A 7767-nucleotide genomic window follows, 5' to 3' on the forward strand; every position below is an offset into this window, starting at 1 on the left:
TGCCACGCCCGCATTATCCACAGTGAAGAAGGTGTGCTACCCAAACAAATTGTCACGTCCGCTGTCAGACAATGAGCCGGAGCCAATCAAATGGGGAAAAGTGAATGAGCAAACTGCAAGACTCTACTACACCTCACAGACGATGACGCTGCACAGAGGCCTGAAAGTGGAGAAGTGTGGTTTCATCATTAACCTCTCCTTCCCTGAACTAGGTGCCACCCCAGATGCCCTCATCTACTGTGAGTGCTGTGGAAAAGGCTGCGTGGAAATCAAGTGCCCGTACACACGTTGCAACCACAACCTTCTGCAGGCCTGTGAGGATGATATGTTCTGTCTCACCTTAACAGACGGGATGGTGGAGTTAAAACAGACCCACAAGTACTACAAACAAGTTCAAACACAGATATTTGTCACAAAGTCCGAGTTCTGTGACTTTGTTGTGTGGACGACCAAAGCCTGTGTGATAATACGTGTGAGGCCAGATGCACGCATGTGGGGTCAGCTACTACAAGTTGCTCAGGAATTTTTCTACAAGGTAGCAATGCCTGAGCTTGTGGCTCATCACCACACTGACCCTGTACCCAACATGTCCCAAGGACAGCCTGCCATTAATGATAGAGAAGCAATCGGGGAAAATAAGAGAAAAGCCAAAAAGCACTAAAAAAGCAAATCATTCACTACATATATTATGTAGCTGTAAGCTTTGGATACCTAATGTGCATTATTTTCTGTAGTGTTGAGTACTGTTTTTCTTTATTATAGTTTTACTGAGTGTCTTTTGCACAAGCCTTTGTTTACAAATAACACTGAGGCACTACTGCGTACATCCTCGGTTATTCATTTTCTTTATTACTGTGATTTTATGTTCTTTGCACAAACCTTGGTTGTATGAACTAGTCACTAGTCGACTTCACTGCTCTATAGTGATTTTTTATGCCTGTCATCGACTAGTCGCTGTCTAATGACCGGCAAGATGCAGTCCACGGAAAAGACAGCAGCCTGCTGTCAGCAGGTGAGAAGCTCCTGCGCGTCGGGAGGCAACGCGCTGTGCCAGAGCGTCGGTACTGACACCCGTCGTAAAACGGACATTTAACCAAATTGTGATGTTTACCCTCTTGCAATTTAACCTTCCCCTCACCCCCATCCTAACCTTAACCAGCTTGCTCATGCAAAGCTCTGATTGTTGACGCGCTCCAGACATCTGCGTCCTGAGCACGGCCACAGTAACATCATCAAATCAGGTGTCGCCACCTCAAAAACTAATTTAACACGCGATCGTTCATGTCGGCTCATTTCCTTTTATGTTTTATGTCTTTTATTCTTTTATTTGTGCCTGATGCTTTTCGCTGCTGTGGATCAGGGCGCATCACCTGTTTTGTCCTCGGTGGCACACCTAACTGAAGTGGCCGGCGAGCACTCCGCTGTTTTTGCGGTCGGTAGATCTTTTAGAACTGCAGTTCAAAGGTAACTCATAAGGTGAATATATATGAACCCAGGTAGCAGTTTTTCTTTAGGATTGAGAGGAGATGCAGGAAGATAATAAACAGACAGGACAGAAAAATAGTCAAATAAAAACAAGTTAGTTTTTGTACCTGGTGGTTGCAACAAACAGACACCATTGAAGGTAATCAAAAGTGAGGAACAGAAAATGAAATAATTATTTTAATGTTTAGATCAGCAGGAACTCTGAGAGGCTGCAGGCGCATCAGTGAGTTTGCGGCCGCTGCACAGGGGGAGGGGGGAGAGGGCTGAAGCAGAAACTACTGTTGTTAAAAGAAATGTGTTTAACTTTGAAAATGTGGGCGCAATTTTAATTGTCAAAAACTCCAGCGAACCATTAGTTCATTTTGCTCAAATAGAAATTGAGGCCTGCCTCTAATTCTGGTCCTCCTTCCAATAAAGGCCTGGAGCTTGGTGAGCTTGAGTCAAATACAGGCCCGGGCCTGTATTAGAGGATTTACGGTATTTTAAAATTAGCTCTGTAGAGGCCTTTATTTCACAGGATCTTTCATGGAGGTACAGTCAAAGAGTCGCAGTACCCGGCCCGGAGGGTTACCGTGGTCCCACCCTGGAGCCAGGCCTGGGGTTGGGGCCTGTGAGCGAGCGCCTGGTGGCCGGGCTTTTGCCCATGGGGCCCGGCCGGGCCCAGCCCGAACCGGATACATGGGCTCATCCAACTGTGGAACCACCACCCGCAGGAGGAACATGAAGGGTCCGGTGCAATGTGGATCGGGTGGCAGACCAAGGTGGGAGCCTTGGCGGTCCAATCCCCGGACAAGAAAACTGGTTTTTGGGATATGGAATGTCACATCACTGGCGGTGAAGGAGCAGGAGTTTGTGGCAGAGGTTGAGCGGTACCGGCTAGATATAGTCGGACTCACCTCGACGCATAGCATTGGCTCTGGAACCCAAGTCCTTGTGAGGGGTTGGACAGTCTCCTTTGCTGGAGTTGCTCCGGGTGAGAGGCGGAGGACTGGGGTTGGCTTTTTGTTAGCCCCAAGACTCTCTGCCTGTGTGTTGGGGTTTACCCCGGGGGACGAGAGGGTAGCTTCCCTGCGCCTTTGGGTCGGGGAACGGGTCCTGACTGTTGTTTGTGCTCATGGGACAAATATCAGTTCAGAGTACCCACCCTTTTTGGAGTTCCTGGGACGAGTGCTAGATAGTGCTCTATCAGGGGACTCCATTGTCCTGCTGGGGGACTTCAATGCTCACTTGGGCAATGACAGCTTGACCTGGAGGGGTGTGATTGGGAGGAACGGCCCACCTGATCTGAACTCGAGTGGTGTTTCGTTATTGGACTTCTTTGCAAGCCGCAGTTTGGCCATAACGAACACCATGTTCGAACATAAGGATGCCCATCGGTACACTTGGTACCAGGAAAGCCTAGGTCGCAGGTTGATGATAGACTTTGTAGTCGTATCGTCTGACGTGCGGCCGTATGTTTTGGACACCCGAGTGAAAAGAGGAGCGGAGCTGTCAACTGATCACCACCTAGTGGTGAGTTGGATCAGATGGCAGGGCAAGATGCTCCGTAGACCTGGCAGACCCAAATGCATAGTGAGGGTCTGCTGGGAACGCCTGTCAGAAGAACCTGTCAAGACGGTCTTCAACTCCCACCTCCGGCAGAGCTTTGGCCGCGTCCCGAGAGCAGTTGGGGTCATTGACTCCGAGTGGGTCTTGTTCCACTCTGCGATTGTTGAGGCGGCTGTTGCTAGCTGTGGTTGCAAAGTGGCCGGTGCCAGTCGTGGTGGCAACCCCCGTACCCACTGGTGGACACCAGAGGTTCGGGGAGCTGTCAGGCTGAAGAAGGAGGCCTACAGGGCGTGGCTGGTCTGTGGGTCTCCGGAGGCAGCAGACAGGTACCGAATAGCCAAGCGGGGTGCAGCAGTGGCAGTTGCCGAGGCAAAATCTCGGGCATGGGAGGAGTTTGGTGAGTCAATGGAGAAAGACTATCGATCGGCTCCAAACAGGTTCTGGCAAACTGTCTGGCTCCTCAGGAGAGGAAGGCAGCAACTCGCTCACACCGTTTACAGTGGGGATGGGGAGCTGCTGACGTCAACTGGGGCTATAGTCGGACGGTGGAAGGAATAATTTAAGGAGCTCCTCAATTCCACCTATGCGCATTCCGAGGAGGAACCAGAGCCGGGAGACCTGGGGATGGACTGTCCAATCTCGGGGGCAGAAGTTGCTGAGGTAGTCAAACAACTACACAGGGGCGGAGCCCCGGGGGCGGATGAGGTTCGTTCTGGGTATCTCAAGGCTATGGACGTTGTAGGGCTGTCATGCTTGACACGTCTCTGCAACATTGCGTGGTCATCGGGGGCAGTTTCTGTGGAGTGGCAGACCAGGGTGGTGGTCCCCATCTTTAAAAAGGGTGACGTGAGGGTGTGTTCCAACTATAGGGGGATCACACTCCTCAGCCTCCCTGGAAAGGTCTACTCCAAGGTACTGGAGAGGAGGGTCCGATCGATAGTTCAATCTCAGATTGAGGAGGAGCAATGTGGTTTTCGTCCTGGCCGTGGAACTGTGGACCAGCTCTATACCCTTGCAAGGGTGATGGAGGGGGCATGAGAGTTTGCCCAACCAATCCACATGTGTTTTGTGGATTTGGAGAAGGCTTATGACTGTGTCCCAAGGGGCAACCTGTGGGGGACGCTCCAGGAGTATGGGGTGGGTGGATTTCTGTTAAGGGCCATTCAGTCCCTTTACCAGAGGAGCGTGAGTTTGGTCCGCATAGCCGGTAGTAAGTCTGACCTGTTCCCGGTGAGGGTTGGACTCCGCCAGGGCTGCCCTTTGTCACCGGTTCTGTTCATTACCTTTATAGACAGAATTTCTAGGCGCAGCCGTGGTGTGGAGTGTGTCGAGTTTGGTGGCAGGAGAATCTCATCTCTGCTTTTTGCGGATGATGTGGTCCTCCTAACTTCATCCAGCTCTGAACTTCAGCTCTTGCTGGGTAGGTTCATGGCCTAGTGTGAAGCGGCTGGGATGAGGATCAGCACCTCCAAATCTGAGACCATGGTTCTCGACCGGAAAAGGGTGGCTTGCCAACTCCGGGTCGGGGGAGAGGTCCTACCTCAAGTGGAGGAGTTTAAGTATCTCAGGGTCTTGTTCACGAGTGAGGGTAGGAGGGATCGGGAGATCGACAGGCGGATTGGTTCAGCATCTGCAGTGATGGGGACGCTGAGCCGATCTGTCGTGGTGAAGAGGGAGCTGAGCCAGAAAGCCAGGCTCTCGATTTACCGGTCGATCTACATCCCAATCCTCACCAATGGTCATGAGCTTTGGGTAATGACTGAAAGAACAAGATCGCGGATACAAGCGGCCGAAATGAGTTTCCTCCGTAGGGTGGCCGGGCTCAGCCTTAGAGATAGGGTGAGGAGCTCCGACATTCGGGAGGGTCTCGGAGTAGAACCGCTGCTCCTCCGGATCGAAAGGAGCCAGTTGAGGTGGTTTGGGCATCTGGTCAGGATGCCTCCTGGACGTCTCCCCGGGGAGGTGTTTCGGGCATGTCCTGCCGGCAGGAGGCCCCCGGGTCGACCCAGGACACGTTGGAGAGGTTACATCTCCAATCTGGTCCGGGAACACCTTGGGGTCCTGCCGGAGGAGCTGGTGAAGAAGGCCGGGGAGAGGACGGTCTGGAGCTCCCTAGTTGGGATGCTGCCCCTGCGACCCGGACCCGGATAAGCGGAGGAAGACGACGACGATGAGTATTTTATTTACTTTTAATTTCTTTGCATTAAGATTGTTTAATAACTTTGACAGGTGTTATTCTTTAATGCTACTTTTTTTTTCTTTAGTGTTATTTCCTTTGCACAAACTGAAACTTTGGATGGCATTGTTTCAGCTTACATTTTGAATACTTTGATTTCATTTTGTTCCCCAAAGTTTTGTTATTGCACAAAGTTATGTTTATTGCACATTTTATTGCAAAAAATTTTGTTTACATAAAATGCTCAGGTGTTACTGGCAAAGTGTTAAAGCATTTGAAAACCCCACAAATAAAACTCCTCTAATTCATACAACTTATGTTTTTCTTTTTCAAGTGAAATAATTCATGGTGTAGTAGTTAAGCCTTGTAGGAATGAAGCAATTCTTGTATTTCAACTTCCTTTATTAGCTGCATTACAAGGTGTTAAAAATGTACAAGTTCAGTTCTTAAAACAGCATAGTGAACAGTCACTCATCACCTGGTAGCTTCAACACCACACTTGGACACATATTTGTAAGCGCACATGCGACAGTGACTATCTTGTCAAGGAATGTAATGTCTTCTCCCTCACACGGCACCACTAAACCTAGACGTAGAGTGTCATTCAGTATGGTGTACTTGGAGCGCAGACAGCCGGTTACATACTGCTCTAGCATGGATGGGTGTAAGGAGTAGAATAAAGTACTTACTTATAAAATTTTATTAGGAATGTTATAAATACACAGACACCAGACATTTTCTTAAATCAGTTGACATTTTTTAGAGATGTTCACCAACATGCTACGCGTCAAGCTGATGGCTGCTTTGTGTTGCCAGTTAGTCGATCTAATTTTCTTCATAGGTCAGTTTTGTATAGAGCTATGGTGGAATGGAATAGTTTATCACAATTCTTGAGGGGTCAGCTACGAAGGAGTGATTTTTGTAGGAGGTTGCGGATATTTATTTATACCCCTTTTACACGAGATTGAGGAAGATGAGTTTTATGTTTTATTAATTTTATGTTTTGTTGTCCATTATGTGTGGAGTAATTTGCGTGTTATGTTACGGGAAATGTATGTTATTTTGGTGCTGCATTGGGTGGAATATGGTGTGCTCTTATAGTGGAGATTTATTGTTTAGTGAATTGGATTGTTTGTTTGTGAGCCCAGTGTTGATGCATGAATAATGTATTTTTTTGGATGATGTTATGACCCCAGGAAGAATAGCAACTGTTTTAACAGTGGCTAATGGGGATCGTAATAAACAAACAAAAACAAACAAACATGGATCCGGACGTGAGCAATTTTGCGAGTCTCCTCCACATCTTGTGCTTGTAGCTGACTACGGCCTCTGGTGAATGCTGGGATTTTCAATGTGGCCCCCATCAGGGCAACGCTTTCCTTACTATCAAATCCCCAGTCACCTAGCACTATATTGCCAGGAGACAGCATTTGCAGAAAGCCTGATGACTCGGCTACGCGTTTGTCACTGGTACGCCCTCCCCATCCTTTGGAGATGAATGAGATGGTCCCCTGTGGTGTGATGCCAATGAGATATTTCATTGTGTGCCGAGCCGACTTTTGTAGTTTGAATATGTTTCAGCCTTAGCATGTAAATTTTGTGCTTTCTCTATGAAAACTTCAAAACAGTCTATAAGAACTCTGACACGGTCACCAAACATCTCAACATACTGGTGTGGCATACTGGCTTGGATACAGTGCCTTGGTGCCCAGCACACCAAAGGGCTGAGGTGGGTGTAGAGGACATTAACAGTGATGGTAAACAATGTTGACGCGCTTGTTCGGCTAATGTCAAAGAGGTGTGCAAGATGTTCATGTGGTAGGTTGAGTCTGAAACGCGTGAGAGTCAACAGAAGCATCTGAAAATGCGACATCTTTCTGTCAGTGTTGGGCAAGCTGGGACCAATAAGATAGCACCCTCATTAGCAGTGCGAAAGATGGTAGCCCTGTGTAGAACTTCACTTTAGAGTCGTTGTCTTTCAGGAAGTCCTAGTCTATATTTTTTTTGGCCAGCTCTTCTTTCAGCTTTTGGTTTTCTTCCTGTAGGCGTCCTATTTCTTTTAAATTTAGGGCACACATTTCACACACTGGCGGCGCTGTGTCCTCATGTTGAAGAGTTGTTTGGTGTGGTTGAAGCTCTGCAGCAGTGGTGGAACTGACTGGTTCTGGAAAATACATGGAAAGTAAGCCAAGAAAAGGCTATTAGATGTGGAATGACATAAGACAAAACTCTGTAGTATCCCGGAGTTAACAACACAGTGAAAAATCAAGCTATTGGCCGTGCATGACAGTAGAAGCATTAATGTAATGCAATGCGTATTAGCTGTACATTCAGGTCAGTTCATTAAGCCAATCAGAAATAATTTTTCCTATATAAGGAACCCAGCAAATTGCATCAAGTCACTGACTAGTGTCAGTGACTTTACAGCAATCCTCATACTAAGCAAGTATAAAGCGACAGTGGAGAGGAAAACTCCCTTTTAACAGGAAGAAACCTCCAGAGAATCCCGGCTCAGTATAAGCAGCCATCCTCCACGACTCACTGGGGATCGAGAAGAC

At 48.1% G+C, this 7767-nt stretch overlaps 1 pseudogene; it reads right to left on the reverse strand.

The window, feature by feature from the left end:
• Positions 1 to 5593: 5593 nt before the first annotated feature.
• Positions 5594 to 7386, reverse strand: LOC129160676 (uncharacterized; annotated as a pseudogene).
• Between the last annotated feature and the right edge of the window lie 381 nt (positions 7387 to 7767).

Source organism: Nothobranchius furzeri, chromosome 1 (genome assembly GCF_043380555.1).
Source record: "Nothobranchius furzeri strain GRZ-AD chromosome 1, NfurGRZ-RIMD1, whole genome shotgun sequence".
NCBI classification, from domain to species: Eukaryota; Metazoa; Chordata; class Actinopteri; order Cyprinodontiformes; family Nothobranchiidae; genus Nothobranchius; species Nothobranchius furzeri.